The sequence below is a fragment of the Schistocerca serialis genome, chromosome 7 (genome assembly GCF_023864345.2).
Source record: "Schistocerca serialis cubense isolate TAMUIC-IGC-003099 chromosome 7, iqSchSeri2.2, whole genome shotgun sequence".
Lineage (NCBI taxonomy): Eukaryota > Metazoa > Arthropoda > Insecta > Orthoptera > Acrididae > Schistocerca > Schistocerca serialis.
The window spans coordinates 336,765,627-336,783,720 of NC_064644.1; the positions used below are offsets into that span (position 1 = coordinate 336,765,627).

Sequence of the window (18,094 nt, forward strand, 5' to 3'; positions counted from 1 at the left end):
TCAAACCTACCAGTAACAAATCTAGCAGCCCGCCTCTGAATTGCTTCTATGTCCTCCCTCAATCCGACCTGATAGGGATCCAAACTCTCGAGCAGTACTCAAGAATAGGTCGTATTAGTGTTTTATAAGCGGTCTCCTTTACAGATGAACCACATCTTCCCAAAATTCTACCAATGAACCGAAGACGACTATCCGCCTTCCCCACAACTGCCATTACATGCTTGTCCCACTTCATATCGCTCTGCAATGTTACGCCCAAATATTTAATCGACGTGACTGTGTCAAGCGCTACACTACTAATGGAGTATTCAAACATTACAGGATTCTTTTTCCTATTCATCTGCATTAATTTACATTTGTCTATATTTAGAGTTAGCTGTCACTCTTTACACCAGTCACAAGGCCGGCCGTTGTGGCCGTGCGGTTCTAGGCGCTGCAGTCTGGAACCACGTGACCGCTACGGTAGCAGGTTCGAATCCTGCCTCAGGCATGGATGTGTGTGATGTCCTTAGGTTAGGTTAGGTTAAAGAAGTTATAAGTTCTAGGGGACTGATGACCACAGATGTAAAGTCCCATAGTGCTCAGAGTCATCTTGTATCCTCCTACAGTCACTCAACGACGACACCTTCCCGTGCACCACAGCATCATCAGCAAACAGGCGCACATTGCTATCCACCCTATCCAAAAGATCATTTATGTAGATAGAAAACAACAGCGGACCTACCACACTTGCCTTGGGCACTCCAGATGATACCCTCACCTCCGATGTACACTCACCATCGAGGACAACGTACTGGGTTCTGTTACTTAAGAAGTCTTCGAGCCACTCACATACTTGGGAACCAATCCCATATGCTCGTACTTTAGTTAGGAGTCTGCCGTGGGGCACCGAGTCAAACGCTTTCCGGAAGTCAAGGAATATGGCATCCGTCTGATACCCTTCATCCATGGTTCGCAAGATATCATGTGAAAAAAGGGAGAGTTGCGTTTCGCAGGAGCGATGCTTTCTAAAGCCGTGCTGATGCATGGCCAGCAACTTCTCTGTCTCAAGGAAATTCATTATATTCGAACTGAGAATATGTTCGAGAATCCTGCAACAAACCGATGTTAAGGATATTGGTCTGTAATTTAGAGGATCCTCCTTCTTCCCTTGTTATACACAGGCGTCACCTGCGCTTTTTTCCAGTCGCTCGGGACTTTACGTTGGGCAAGAGATTCGTGATAAATGCAAGCTAATTAAGGAGCCAATGCAGTAGAGTACTCTCTGTAAAACCGAACTGGAATCCCATCAGGACCTGGCGATTTATTTATTTTCAACCTCACTGTTATTTGTTGGCAAACAAAATGACGACTTAACACTGGTTTCAACCGAGGGACTATTTCCAGTATCAAGGATGGAAGGTTAATATCAGCAAATCATAGTTATTGCCATTTAAACCTACAAATTCACACCAAACCTCTGTTAGTAATATAGGTGGAATTGAAGCAGTAGATACAGAAAACTGTAATTTTTTCGGTATTTACCTAGATGAAATCTACAGTGGGTAAACCATATCAGTTTTATATGTAATAAAATCACTACATATAATTAGCCAGTTGTCAGAAGTAGTTTCTGAACAAACATTAAAAACAATTTATTATGGGACAATTTTTGCCTCAGATTAATGATGGGGTAGAAATATGGGGCTGTGCTGCTAACATACTTTGAACAGAATATTAATCTTGCAGAAAAGAGCAATCCATGAAATAGGATACAGACTCCCAGAATGAAATCTTTTTACATCATTAGTATCTCACTGTCTACTCACTGTTTTTACAAATGAATTACGTTTTTTTGTGAAACATAAAAACAAGTCAGTCAAGTGCCCTGATATGTATATCAATAATACAAGAAAGAAATGCTGCCATTACAAACAAAGAAATAAGCCGATAACAGCAGACCGCTGTCTGTGCATTAACGGACAGATATGGCATAAAAACTGCCAAGCTCTATAAGGTGTCACAAAGGTAACTTATTCAAAGTGAAACAGGAATCATTCTTGATTGACAAGTGCTTATACTCTGTGAGTGAATATAAATGCTAAACTAAATTGAAATCTCTTTATATTTTGTTGTATGAAATCTGAACATTTATAATAATTACGATGTAATATCGAATTCTGTAGCCCTTTATAGATATTCCGGTATTTGTACCATGTATATGTTATCACTTATGTATAAATGAAATATATCTGCTCTCTGTTTACACAAAAACTGTAAATTCTGTTGTTTTACTAAGTACACATATACACATATCATAAAGGCGTACATGTAGCCACTTACTCATCTACTCTGTTTGTACGAAACTTGTAAAAAAAATTTCTATGACGTTTGCAAAAGTAATCAGTTCATGGCTCTATGCAAAAATATAGTAAAAAGGATGAGATCCCAAGTTTTTATTGATTAACTTATTTTTTTCATTCACGTCTGTGATGGGAATGATAACAGTTAGTTCCATTGGGCGTTAGGCAAACAGTCAATGTTTTCGTCCATAAAATTCTTCAGGGTTACGTTACAATATTGTGAATATGTAAAATTCCTACGACGTTTCGGCCATTGATGGAAACGGCTTCCTCAGGGTGTTTTACTTACTGCTGAATGAGGAAAACTTTAATTTTTACATGCTAGTTGGAGAAGATGTTTTCGTGAGCTGATGGGGCATAGAGGATGAGGAGGAAAGTCGTTACACTTCCTTTGTTGGTGTTTGCATCCTTTGTTGTTATTGGTGGAAACAGACCACCTTGATTGGCGTTTGCTTTTTTTCTTGCCATTGGTGGAAAGAGGCGAATGCACAGATGGTGCCGTAGGGGTGGGACAACGGTTGTGGGTAGCGATGGGGAAAACCGACCTGTTACACACGATACCGGTATTTTAGTTCTGAATAATCGGTATTTTCCGTATTTGTTTGGCTTTTGTTATAACATGTGTTTTTTATTTTTTTACTTATAACCGAGTAGAAAACTGAAGTAACAATTGGCCATAGTAACAGTTCGAATTAAATCCTTTTTTTTAGAAAAAAGGGAGTAATTTTTGTACATAAAATTTGCATTAGTTTGGAGTAGTGCGTTATTTATAAGAAAAGGAAAAAGCGAGCAGTGCTATTTTAATAACAATCCCGATAGAAACGAGCAACAAGCACAGGGCGTAAAAATTGGTACAGCGTTGCTAAGACAATAATGACCCAGTTGCTGTATGTCGTGGCTTAGTACGTGTGTACCTGCGGCGTGCGACACTTGCCCCCACCTGGTCTATACGGTAGTTTCTCGCTGTCGTCGCCAGACATCCGTTGTATTGCAGAATGACAACAATCCTAGTCAGGAAATATTTTTACGAAGTGACGAAACAGTGAAGTACAATGCTTTGTTTGCTTTAAAAGATTAAAGGCGTGTCTGCAATTTTTATGAAATGATAAAAGAGGAAGGAAATTACGGCAACAGAGATAAATCAAAAACTTACCAATTCATTCATAATATAAAAAAATAGAAAGTAGCCTGCGTCTATACAGTATGCCTTTATCTGCTTATAGCCCATCGAAACGGAAAAATTAATACAAAATACAGAATTCTTCAGCCTCAGTTTTCACCCTTAGCATTCACCATTCGTAATACACAAATGTATAATACCCGATTACAACATGATTTTTGAGCAGAGTTTCAAAAAATTAATAGGAGAATACTGGTGTTTCTTTTTAGCATTCAACCATTTATTCAGTTTCGAGAAAAACAGCGAACGGTGGATGGACTAAATATTCTGTTATCCTTCCTTTCCCGTTGGGGAGATCCTACAGCTGTCGCCGCATCTCACATCTCTGTCGCCAAACGCCTCGATCTTTCCTCTTCTTCTCCTTCCAGGAGAGTGACATGAAATTACTCTCTTTCTTTTTATTTGCTTATTTAATATTTCTTCGTTCTATGTGTTTTGAAACAGAAATGAGAAAATTTTTCAATCTTTGTTTGACTTCTACGTTTATTTCATGAAGTAATATGAATAAAAAATCGAAAATCGATTATTTTGAGCTGTTTTACCAGTGAGGTTACACTAGCGTGAAAAAAAAACCATTCACTCTCTATAGTGGTGGGGGCTCCACTGTGAATGGGCACCACACGGTGGGGGAAATGTGGTCCGAAAGTGGAATCCTGTGCGCGGAAGCCTATGCACAAACACATAACCTGTAAACTACAGCTAGCATTATTTCAAATGATTGTATTAATGACTTTTTATATTTTTTATTAATGATCTTTTTATCCTTTTTCTGGACCATTGTGTATTGAACTGGGCACCTAGAAACGACGGAGAGGCCTCGTCCCGCTGTAGCCCTCAGTGGTCCACAACCCCACAACGTGCCACAGCAGTCCACCCACCCCATAGCCGCCCCACACCGAATCCAGGGTTATTGAGCGGTTCGGCCTTCTAGAGCCATAGTCATATGAGTTACTTGGTGTTTAGATACAGTGAAATAAAGCTTATACGTGTGTTTTGGGCGTGTAATTTACATCACAGTTTCACTACATTTGGCAGACATGCAAATTTTTCAGCATTTTTATGTATCGCAGTTGTATTCTCACACGTACGTATGCGACAAGTGGTTCATATTACCTGATATGTAATTTGCGACGATGACTTGAGTTTCACAAAAGATAGGATTTTTGACGTGTAAGTAATGTTAACAAATCATATAATTTACACAGTAATTTTTAGCTTTTGTATATTTGCTCTGGTTTTTCTTACTTGTACTTTTTACAGCTCGTGGTCTTGTGGTAGCGTTCTCGCTTCCCGCGCACGGAGTTCCGGGTTAGATTCCCCGCGGGGTCAGGGATTTTCCTGCCTCGAGATGACTGGGTGTTGTTGTGTCGTCTTCATCATCATCATTCATCCCCATTACGGTCGGAGGAAGGCAATGGCAAACCACCTCCACTAGGACCTTGCCTAGTACGGCGGTGCGTGTCTCCCGCATCGTCCCTTACGCTCCTCGGAGTATGGGACCTCATCATCATCACTTTTAACATTTCAGTATGACACTTGAAAACGGTCTAAGGCCGAAATCTAGACAGTCAAATGGTGCAAATATTTTTTCGTAGAAGAAAGATTCTATCAACAGCCAGTACAACTAATAATTCGACACACCTATAAATATATGTAATTCGTAAAATCAAATGTAGTAAACTGTTCAGATGTCTCTTGAATGATGCTGACATCGTTTGCCCACAATACCACTACTAATAAATATCACGTATACCATCATTAAATATAAACTGATATTAAAATGTGGAACGGCACTAAATCTTAGTCCAACAATGTAAATTTTGGTGTATTTGGTATTCTATATGCGAAAATATATTTTCTTCAATACAGCATTAAACACCGAGTTTTCAAGAGAATTATCTGTACTTATGGGAACTGCATGAAGTTTATATTTACAACGCAGATACATGTACAAGGTGACAGATTTGGGGAACGACCTTGGAAATACTTGTCTGCGTCCTGCAGCATACATGCATGTACGAAAGACACGAAGTGCTTCTGAAGCACTAAATTTTTCTGTTACCATTTGCAGGAGAAAAACACGAGAAAGATTGTAAAATTTGTAACTGAAGTGAAAGTAGCATTTATTCTGGTTATGTGCACTGAGGCAACAAATGTTATGCGATACATACTAAAATCGTGTAGGACCTAATTTTGCCTGGAATAGTGCAGCAATTCGAAGTGGCACAAGCCGTTGGAAGCCCTCTGAGGTATGTTGCTTCCAAAGCCGTCCAAAACCGTGAAAGTGTTGCCAGTGCAGGATTTTGTGCACGAATTGACCTCTCGATCATGTCCTATAAATGTCCGGTGAGATTCATGTCGGGCGATCGGGGTGACCAAATCATTGGCTCGAACTGTACAGAATGCTCTTCAAACCAATCGCGAACAACTGGGGCCCGGTGACATGACGCATCGTCACCAATTAAAAATTTCGTCGTTGTTTGGGAACATGAAGTCCATGAATGGTTGCAAATGGTCTCCAAGTAGCCGAACATAACCACATCCAGTCAATCATCCAAGTACACACACCTCATACCATTATTGAGCCACTACCAGCTTGCACACTGCCTTGTTGACAAACTGGGTACATGGCTTCGTGTGGTCTGCGTCACACTCGAGACCTACCATCAGCTCTTACCAACTAAAATCGGTACTCATCTGACCAGTTTACGGTTTTCCAGTCGTCTAGGTTCAACCGATATTGTCACGAGCTGCAGGTGACGTCGTGCTGTTAGCAAAGTCATTCGCATCGGTTTTCTGCTGCCGTATCCTGACAGATACGTTCGCTGTACGTCCCACATTGATTTCTGCGGTTATTTCACACAGTGTTGCTTGTCTGTCAGCACTGCCAACTCTACGCAAACGTCGCTGCTGTCGGTCGTTAAGTGAAGTCCATCGGCCCCTACGTTGTCCATGGTGATAGGTAATGTCTGAAAATTGGTATTCTCGGCACACTCTTGACACTGTGGGTCTCAGGATATTGAATTCCCTAACGATTTCCGAAATGGAATGCCCATGCATCTAACGCCAACTACCATTCTTGTTCATCTTATCATAAAATTGTATATTCTCGACGCTCTGAACAAGTTCTCAGCTAGACCCGTCATAGAAGGCAAATTAGGGGAAAAATTTGTGTAGTTGCAAATTTTTGTACAGTAGAAGCGGGAGTGAAATGAACAGGATACTGAAAATCCTGAAAGATTGTGTGTGAGTGGAGGGCGAGTGGGTACATTTAAGTGTCACTTCCTAATGTTTTTGTTAAACAACTTGAAAACCGCGGCTTCTAGTGAAAATGTTCCGTGGTACAAAATGAAAACTGCATTAAATTTCTTAGAAAAAGGGTCTCATCCTTATTTTGCTGGTGGTAATAGCTTCCGCGTTGCAGGGAAGAAAAAATGGCAGATTATACAAAATTGTCTTTTGATGATAAAAACTGATGATTATTGTCAAATTAACTGGGTTATGAACAAATACACAGACAATATATGTGTGTACCGCATCTAAGTGTAGAAGAATCGTATTAAGGGATAAATTGTGTTCTGGGGAGGGGAAAGGGGAGGGGAAGGTGGAAAAGTGAGTGTGTAAGTCAGAAGTGTGAGGGAAGGTAGGACGCTGGATTGTAGTCTTGTGCTTCTCTCCTTCATAGGTCTGTAAACTGAAAAGCGCGCAGGTGCTCTAACCCACTACATCGCAAGACGCAACTAAGGGTGTTTTACTATTTTATATCGCCCCTCCTCCCCCCCCCCCCCCCCCCCCCCATGAACCATGGACCTTGCCGTTGGTGGGGAGGCTTTCGTGCCTCAGCGATACAGATGGCCGTACCGTAGGTGCAACCACAACGGAGGGGTATCTGTTGAGAGGCCAGACAAACGTGTGGTTCTTGAAGAGGGGCAGCAGCCTTTTCAGTAGTTGCAGGGGCAACAGTCTGGATGATTCACTGATCTGGCCTTGTAACACTAACCAAAACGGCCTAGCTGTGCTGGTACTGCGAACGGCTGAAAGCAAGGGGAAACTACGGCCGTAATTTTTCCCGAGGGCATGCAGCTTTACTGTATGGTTAAATGATGATGGTGTCCTCTTGGGTAAAATATTACGGAGGTAAAATAGTCCCCCATTCGGATCTCTGGGCGGGGACTACTCAAGAGGATGTCATTATCAGGACAAAGAAAACCGGCGTTCTACGGATCGGAGCGTGGAATGTCAGATCCCTTAATCGGGCAGGTAGGTTAGAAAATTTAAAAAGGGAAATGGATAGGTTAAAGTGAGATATAGTGGGAATTAGTGAAGTTCGGTGGCAGGAGGAACAAGACTTCTGGTCAGGTGACTACAGAGTTATAAACACGAAATCAAATAGGGGTAATGCAGGAGTAGGTTTACTAATGAATAGGAAAATAGGAATGCGGGTAAGCTACTACAAACAGCATAGTGAACGCATTATTGTGGCCAAGATAGATACGAAGCCCACGCCTACTACAGTAGTACAAGTTTATATGCCAACTAGCTCTGCAGATGATGAAGAAATTGAAGAAATGTATGATGAAATAAGAGAAATTATTCAGATAGTGAAGGGTGACGAAAATTTAATAGTCATGGGTGACTGGAATTCGGTAGTAGGAAACGGGAGAGAAGGAAACGTAGTAGGTGAATATGGATTGGGGCTAAGAAATGAAAGAGGAAGCCGCCTGGTAGAATTTTGCACAGAGCACGACTTAATCATAGCTAACACTTGGTTCAAGAATCATAAAAGAAGGCTGTATACATGGAAGAAGCCTGGAAATACTGACAGGTTTCAGATAGATTATCTAATGGTAAGACAGAGATTTAGAAACCAGGTTTTAAATTGTAAGACATTTCCAGGGGCAGATGTGGACTCTGACCACAATCTATTGGTTATGACCTGTAGATTAAAACTGAAGAAACTGCAAAAAGGTGGGAATTTAAGGAGATGGGACCTGGATAAACTGACTAAATCAGAGGTTGTACAGAGTTTCAGGGAGAGCATAAGGGAACAATTGACAGGAACGGGGGAAAGAAATACAGTAGAAGAAGAATGGGTAGCTTTGAGGGATGAAGTAGTGAAGGCAGCAGAGGATCAAGTAGGTAAAAAGACGAGGGCTAGTAGAAATCCTTGGGTAACAGAAGATATATCGAATTTAATTGATGAAAGGAGAAAATATAAAATGCAGTAAATGAAGCAGGCAAAAAGGAATACAAACGTCTCAAAAATGAGATCGACAGGAAGTACAAAATGGCTAAGCAGGGATGGCTAGAGGACAAATGTAAGGATGTAGAGGCTTATCTCACTAGGGGTAAGATAGATACTGCCTACAGGAAAATTAAAGAGACCTTTGGAGATAAGAGAACCACTTGCATGAACATCAAGAGATCAGAAGCAAAGAAGGGAAAGCAGAAAGGTGGAAGGAGTATATAGAAGGTTTATACAAGGGCGATGTACTTGAGGACAATATTATGGAAATGGAAGAGGATGTAGATGAAGATGAAATGGGAGATATGATACTGCGTGAAGAGTTTGACAGAGCACTGAAAGACCTGAGTCGAAACAAGGCCCCTGGAGTAAACAACATTCCATTGGAACTACTGACGGCCTTGGGAGAGCCAGTCCTGAGAAAACTCTGCCATCTGGTGAGCAAGATGTATGAAACAGGCGAAATACCCTCAGACTTCAAGAAGAATATAATAATTCCAATCCCAAAGAAAGCAGGTGTTAACAGATGTGAAAATTACCGAACTATCAGTTTAATAAGTCACAGCTGCAAAATACTAATGCAAATTCTTTACAGAAGAATGGAAAAACTAGTAGGAGCCGACCTCGGGGAAGATCAATTTGGATTCCGTAGAAATGTTGGAACACGTGAGGCAATACTGACCCTACGACTCATCTTAGAAGCTAGATTAAGTAAGGGCAAACCTACGTTTCTAGCACTTGTAGACTTAGAGCAAGCTTTTGACAATGTTGACTGGAATACTCTCTTTCAAATTCTAAAGGTGGCAGGGGTAAAATACAGGGAGCGACAGGCTATTTACAATTTGTACAGAAACCAGATGGCAGTTATAAGAGTCGAGGGGCATGAAAGGGAAGCAGTGGTTGGGAAGGGAGTGAGACAGGGCTGTAGCCTATCCCCGATGTTATTCAATCTGTATATTGAGCAAGCAGTGAAGGAAACGAAAGAAAAATTCGGAGTAGGTATTAAAATCCATGGAGAAGAAATAAAAACTTTGAAGTTCGCCGATGACATTGTAATTGTATCAGAGACAGCAAAGGACTTGGAAGAGCAGTTGAACGAAATGGACAGTGACTTGAAAGGAGGATATAAGATGAACATCAATAAAAGCAAAACGAGGATAATGGAATGTAGTCGAATTAAGTCGGGTGATACTGATGGAATTAGATTAGGAAATGAGACACTTAAAGTAGTAAAGGAGTTTTGCTATTTGGGGAGCAAAATAACTGATGATGGTCGAAGTAGAGAGGATATATAATGTTGACTAGCAATGGCAAGGAAAGCGTTTCTGAAGAAGAGAAATTTGTTAACATCGAGTATAGATTTAAGTGTGAGGAAGTCGTTTCTGAAAGTATTTGTATAGAGTGTAGCCATGCATGGAAGTGAAACATGGACGATAAATAGTTTGGACAAGAAGAGAATAGAAGCTTTTGAAATGTGGTGCTACAGAAGAATGCTGAAGATTAGGTGGGTAGATCACATAACTAATGAGGAAGAATTGAATAGGATTGGGGAGAAGAGAAGTTTGTCGCACAACTTGACTAGAAGAAGGGATCGATTGGTACGACATGTTCTGAGGCATCAAGGGATCACCAATTTAGTATTGGAGGGCCGCGTGGAGGGTAAAAATCGTAGAGGGAGACCAAGAGATGAATACACTAAGCAGATTCAAATGGTTCAAATGACTCTGAGCACTATGGGACTTAACATCTATGGTCATTAGTCCCCTAGAACTTAGAACTACTTAAACCTAACTAACCTAAGGACATCACACACATCCATGCCCGAGGCAGGATTCGAACCTGCGACCGTAGCAGTCGCGCGGTTCCTGACTGAGCGCCTAGAACCGCTAGACCACCGCGGCCGGCACTAAGCAGATTCAGAAGGACGTAGGTTGCGGTAGGTACTGGGAGATGAAGATGCTTGTACAGGATAGAGTAGCATGGAGAGTTGCATCAAACCAGTCTCAGGACTGAAGCCCACAACAACAACAACAACAACAACGTCCCTCCACAGCGCGCCTTATGAATCACTATTTAACGCCGTGTGCAGACACGCCTGGGGTGTTTATTTTCCATATAATGCACTAACACTTGATGAAATGCAGTTATGAGTTACCAATAACGCTAAAGCACGAAATGCATATGGACAGTATCCACGTAAATCTCTGTACACTGTTCTACATCAATAGAGAAGGAACTGATTCTTAGTCGTCCTGTACGTCAGTTTTAGCGTTTACCGGAAAAGGCGATTTCCGCCAACACGAATGCTGCTCAGTTTTCAGTTTACAGACAGACCATACCTCCCCAGCACTTCCTGTCCAGTTCTCTTACGTTAGCAGATAAGATAGCATGATTGAGCTCGTGTTTAAACAGGGTGGCCCATTGATCGTGACCGAGCCAAACATCTCACGGAATAAGCGTCAAAGGAAAAAACTACAAAGAACGAAACTTGTCTAGCTTGAAGGGGGAAACCACATGGCGCTATGGTTGGCCCGCTAGATGGCGCTGCCATAGGTCAAACGGATATCTACGGCGTTTTTTTAAAATAGGAACCCCCATGTTTTATTACACATTTGTGTAGTACGTAAAGAAATACGAATGTTTTAGTTGAACCACATTTTTCGCTTTGTGATAGATGGCGCTGTAATAGTCACAATCATATGGCTCACAATTTTAGACGAACAGTTGGTAACAGGTAGGTTTTTTAAATTAAAATACAGAACGTAGGTAAGTTTGAATATTTTATTTCGATTGTTCCAATGTGATACATGTACCTTTACGAACTTATCATTTCTGAGAACGCATGCTGTTGCAGCGTGATTATCTGTAAATACCACATTAATGCAATAATTGCTCAAAATGATGTCCGTCAACATCAATGCATTTGGCAATACGTGTAACGACATTCCTCTCAACAGCGAGTAGTTCGCCTTCCATAATGTTCGCACATGCATTGACAATGCGATGACGCATGTTGTCAGGCGTTGTCGGTGGATCACGATAGCAAATATCCTTCAACTTTCCCCACAGAAAGAAATCCGGGGACGTCAGATCCGGTGAACGTGCAGGCCATGTTATGGTGCTGCGACGACCAATCCACCTGTCATGAAATATGCTATTAAATACCATTTCAACCGCACGCGAGCTATGTGCCAGACATCCATCATGTTGGAAGTACATCGCCATTCTGTCATGCAGTGAAACACCTTGTAGTAACATCGGTAGAGCATTACGTAGGAAATCAGCATACATTGCACCATTTAGATTGCTATCGATAAAATGGGGGCCAATTATCCTTCCTCCCATAATGCCGCACCATACATTAACCCGCCAAGGTCTCTGATGTTGCACATGTCGCAGCCATCGTGGATTTTCCGTTGCCCAGTTGTGCATATTATGACGGTCTACGTTACCGCTGTTGGTGAATGACGCTTTGTCGCTAAATAGAACGCGTGCAAAAAATGTCATCGTCCCGTAATTTCTCTTTTGCCCAGTGGCAGAACTGTACACGACGTTCAAAGTCGTCGCCACGCAATTCCTGGTGCGTAGAAATATGGTACGGGTGCAATCTATGTTGATGTAGCATTCTCAACAGCGACGTTTTTGAGATTCCCGATTCTCGCGCAATTTGTCTGCTACTGATGTTTGGATTAGCTGCGACAGCAGCTAAAACACCTACCTGGGCATCATTTGTTGCAGGTCGTGGTTGACGTTTCACATGTGGCTGAACACTTCCTGTATCCTTAAATAACGTAACTATCCGGCGAACGGTCAGGACACTTGGATGATGTCGTCCAGGATACCGAGCAGCATACCTAGCACACGCCCTTTGGGCATTTTGATCACAATAGCCATACATCAACACGATATCGACCTTTTCCGCAATTGGTAAACGGTACATTTTAACAGGGGTAATGTATCACGAAGCAAATACCGTCCGCACTGGCGGAATGTTACGTGATACCACGTACTTGTACGTTTGTGACTATTACAGTGCCATCTATCACAAAGCGAAAAGAGTGGTCCAACTAAAACATTCATATTTCTTTACGAATATATAATAAAAATGTAATAAAAATGGGGGTTCCTATTTTAAAAAACGCAGTTGATATCTTTTTTGACCTATGGCAGCCCCATCTAGCGGGCCAACCATAGCGCCGTCTGGTTACCCCCTTCAAGCTAGACGAGTTTCGTTCTTCGTAGTTTTTCCGTTTGGTGCTTATTTCGTGAGATATTTGGCGTGGTCACTATCAATGGACCATCCTGTATAGTGAAGTTATCTTCAGTTGGTTAAGTGCGCACTTATTTGCAACTGTTAAGTGACACACTGTGTGAAAATACTCAACATCTGGAGCTGTCAACTGTCTACGACACTGAAGAGCCTGTCCCAAGTGTAATATGCTGTCAATGTGGCGATTCCATTGCCTCTACTACGACAGTGTGGAACACTTGTTACTACATTAGGGCTATCAAATGTTCACCCAGGCCTCAGCTCTCCTAACATCTAAAATGGTCCAGAGGTTTAATTTGTCTCCCTCTGCGACAGAATCAGGTCAGCTAGTTGCTGCAGAGCTATAGATATTCCAACGAGAGTCAAGTAATGAATTACAGCAGGTTACTGTCCTAGACTTGAACTTGAGCAGTCTACGTATTCACATCCATCTTGGAAGATATATTGTGGGTGTGTGGTAAGTGGCTCCATTCATTGCAGCCCAGTTTACAAGTGCCAGTAGTTCCTGAATGGAAAGGATTTATGCTATCTAGCAGTAACACAATTAATGGTGAGAGAAGTGCAGTAACTTTCTAGTCATTCATTAATTCACCACCAAGTGATTAAGATACAATTTAATGGGTTTCCAATACGCTGTCAACGATACACAGCAGAAAGGTGCCACATTTTCCAATCCAGTCCCTTTCCCACCAACCCTAACAGGTCACTGAAAACATCAAACTAATAAATTAAATGCTTTAAGCCTTTGTTTACAGGAGCGTAGTACACATAAAAGCTCACTTAACAACTCATTTAATAATAGGAAGTAGCTCCACCATATAAACACGAGCTCGATGGAGTTATTTTGTCTGATCGCATAAGAGAACTGGACAGGAAATGCTGGGGAGGTATGGTCTGTCTGAAACTGAAAACTGGGCAGCCTTCGTGTTCGGGGAAGTCGCCTTTTCCGGAAGAACGCTAAAACTGCCGTACTGGATGACTAAGAATGAATTTCTTATCTAGTGATGCAGAACGGTGAGCAGAGATTTAAGCAGATTCTATCCATGTGCGTTTCTTGATGTAGTATATTAGTATCTCATGGTTGCATTCCATGAAGAGTTAGTGCATTTTATGGAAAATAAATACCCCTCTCCCCAGACATGTCTGCGCACAGCGTCGCCAGTGATTCATAGGGCGCACTGTGGAAGGTCGGTATAACCATATGAAATAACCTGTAGCTGCTTTTTGTGACATAGTGGGGTATGTAGAGTGGCGAATCGCCTGATTTCTCTTCAGTTTACTGATCTATCCATCAAAAAATCATGACAGTAATAAACCTATATATTTATTATGTTTTAATCTACACAAAAAAGAACTTACCCAAAGTAAAACGCAGGACAGATATACAGTGTTACAACACTAGGACAAACAGCTGTGTCTATACGTCCTACCATAGGCTGTCAAAATCAGTTAACAGTTATGAACTTATGGGCCACAAATTATTTAACAAACTTCCACAAGCTATACAAAATTTACCAGAGCAACAACACAAACACTTTATGACTAGTTAGTTGTAAACCCATTCTACAATATAAAGGATTTCATGACCTGTGATATTAAACTGTAATTTTGATAACAATTCTGTTCTTTTATAGCATGTACTGTATTGTATTATGTGTATGACTTTGTCTATTGCTGTAATGGGTTAAAGACAATAAAATTATTATTACTATTTCTTTCCTTTCTCAGACGTTATGGCTGGTTAAAAATGGAAAGTCATGCGGACCTTGATCAAGCGTGACTTCCTTTTAACTATACAGTATATGTTATATAACATTTAGGAACTTTCGGGTAGTTGAACATGTATCAATAATTACAGATTTCTGTAGTTGTATATATACGTTTGGGTGTAGCTGTATTGCGTTGGTGTACTGGTGGATATTGTGTGGTATGACTCGTGTAGTTCATAGTATGATTGGTATAATGTCAACATTATCCTGATGCCACATGTCCTTGACTTCCTCAGCCAGTTGGATGTATTTTTCAATTTTTTCTCCTGTTTTCTTCTGTATATTTGTTGTATGGATATTTCGATTAGTTGTGTTAATTTCTTCTTTTTATTGGTGAGTATGATGTCAGGTTTGTTATGTGGTGTTGTTTTATCTGTTATAATGGTTCTGTTCCAGTATAATTTGTATTCATCATTCTCCAGTACATTTTGTGGTGCATACTTGTATGTGGGAACGTGTTGTTTTATTAGTTTATGTTTTATGGCAAGTTGTTGATGTATTATTTTTGCTACATTGTCATGTGTTCTGGTGTATCCTGTATTTGCTAGTATTGTACATCTGCTTGTGATGTGATCTACTGTTTCTATTTGTTGTCTGCAAAGTCTGCATTTATCTGTTGTGGTATTGCGATCTTTAATAATATTCTTGCTGTAATATCTGGTGTTTATTGTTTGATCGTGTATTACAATCATGAATCCTTCCGTCTCACTGTATATATTGCCTTTTCTTAGCCATGTGTTGAATGCGTCTTGATCGATTGTGGCTGTGTTAGATGATACGGGTGCTTGCCATGTAGTGTTTTCTTTTTCCAATTTACTTTCATTGTATCTGTTGATGTTATGTGATCTAAAGGGTTGTAGAAGTGGTTATGAGATTGCAATGGTGTAGCCGATGTATTTATATGAGTGATTGCTTTCTGTGTTTTGCTAGTTGCTGCTCGTTCTATAAAGAATTTTCTTAAATTGTCTACCCGTCCATAATGTAGGTTTTTTATGTCGATAAATCCCCTTCCTCCTTCCTTTCTGCTTAATGTGAATCTTTCTGTTGCTGAATGTATGTGATGTATTTTATATTTGTGGCATTGTGATTGTGTAAGTGTATTGAGTGCTTGTAGGTCTGTGTTACTCCATTTCACTACTCCAAATGGAAAGGCAATATTGGTATAGCATAAGTATTTATAGCTTTTGTCTTGTTTCTTGCTGTCAATTCTGTTTTCAGTATTTTTGTTAGTCTTTGTCTATATTTTTCTTTTAGTTCTTCTTTAATATTTGTATTATCTATTCCTATGTTTTGCCTGTATCCTAGATATTTATAGGTATCTGTTTTTTCCATCGCTTCTATGCAGTCGCTGTGGTTATCCAATAAGTAATCTTCTTGTTTAGTGTGTTTTCCCTTGACTATGCTATTTTTCTTACATTTGTCTGTTCTGAAAGTCATATTTATATCATTGCTGAATACTTCTGTTATCTTTAGAAATTGGTTGAGTTGTTGATTTGTTGCTGCCAGTAGTTTTAGATCATCCATGTATAGCAAATGTGTGATTTTGTGTGGGTATGTTCCAGTAATATTATATCCATAATTTGTATTATTTAGCATGTTGGATAGTGGGTTCAGAACAAGGCAGAACCAGAAAGGACTTAATGAGTTTTCTTGGTATATTCCACACTTAACCTGTATTGACTGTCATGTGATATTATTTGAATTTGTTTGCATATTAAGTGTGGTTTTCCAATTTTTCACTACTATGTTTAGGAACTGTATCAATTTAGGATCTACTTTGTATATTTCCAATATCTGTAGTAACCATGAGTGGGGTACACTATCAAAAGCTTTTTGGTAATCAATGTATGCATAGCGTAGCGACCTTTGTTTAGTTTTAGCTTGATATGTCACCTCTGCATCTATTATCAGTTGCTCTTTACATCCTCGTGCTCCTTTGCAGCAGCCTTTTTGTTCTTCATTTATAATTTTGTTATGTGTTGTATGTGTCATTAATTTCTGTGTAATGACTGAAGTTAATATTTTGTCTATTGTTGGTAGGCATGTTACGGGGCGATATTTTGCTGGGTTTGCTGTGTCTGCTTGATCTTTAGGTTTCAGATAAGTTATTCCTTGTGTAAGTGTATCAGAGACTGTGTATGGGTCTGCAATGTAACTGTTAAATAATTTAGTTTGATGTGAATGTGTTGAGGTGAACTTCTTTAGCCAGAAATTTGCTATTTTATCTTTTCCAGGGGCTTTCCAATAGTGCATAGAATTAATTCCTTGGGTGACTTCATGTTGCAAAATTATCACTTCAGGCATTTGTGGTATCATCTTGTATGTGTCTGTTTCTGCTTGTATCCACCGTGCATGTCTGTTATGTTGTACTGGGTTTGACCGTATGTTGCTCCAGAAGTGTTCCATGTCTGTTATGTTTGGTGGATTGTCTATTTTAATGTATGTGTTATCTATTGTCTGATAAAATCTCTTTTGGTTTGTGTTGAATGTTTGGTTTTGTTTCCTTCTATTTTCACATTTTTGTATCTTCTAAGTCGTTTGGCCAATGCTTGTAATTTCTGCTTCTTTTCAATTAATTGCTCTATCGCTTCTTGTTGTGAGATTTTGCATAACCTTTTTCGTTTTCTGTCTGATATTTCATTTCTTATAAATTGTGTTAGCTGTCCGATGTCTTTTCTCAGTTTTTCTATTCTGATCTGAAGCCTGTGTTGCCATGCTGGTTTTGTGGGTTTCTTCTGTGTGTTGGTTGGTTCTGACCTCTGCCTAGTGTGTATATTTAGTGTAGTGAGTGCCCCTATATAAACCAGTCGTTGTAACTCTTCCATAGTTGTATTTTCATTTATTTTCTTGTGTATGATTGTGTTGATAGTTTTTATTGTTGTTTCGACTTGTGGGTTATTTGGGGGTCTATGCAAGAATGGTCTAATGTCTGTATTTGTGTCTTTGTATTCTATATATGACAGCTGAAATTTTTCTTCTATATCTAACATGTGTGTAACTTCGTGTTCTATTTGTGCTTGTTCTGGTGGCTGTCTTAAGATTTCGTTTTTCTCTGATTGTTTAATTGAAGCGTGTTGTTCTTTGTTTGTTTCCTCTGGAGTGTTTGAGTCCATTACTGTATTTTCTTCTTCTTCTGATTGCACACTATTTTGTTCCAGTATTTGTTGTGCTTGTTGTTTGATGTTTTCTAATTCTGACTATTACAGCTGCCTCTTGTTCATTCTGATTTGAAGGGACCTCACAAATGGTTCGAATAATAGAGTTAGATTTAACGAAAGTGTGCCTGAG

The 18,094-nt window shown here is 40.0% G+C and overlaps 1 protein-coding gene across 1 annotated transcript in view; it reads right to left on the bottom strand.

Annotated features, from left to right (window-relative positions):
- The window catches only part of LOC126412536 (nose resistant to fluoxetine protein 6-like), a 331,497-nt gene that overhangs the window by 114,879 nt on the left and 198,524 nt on the right, over positions 1 to 18,094 (bottom strand). The window lies entirely within an intron of this gene.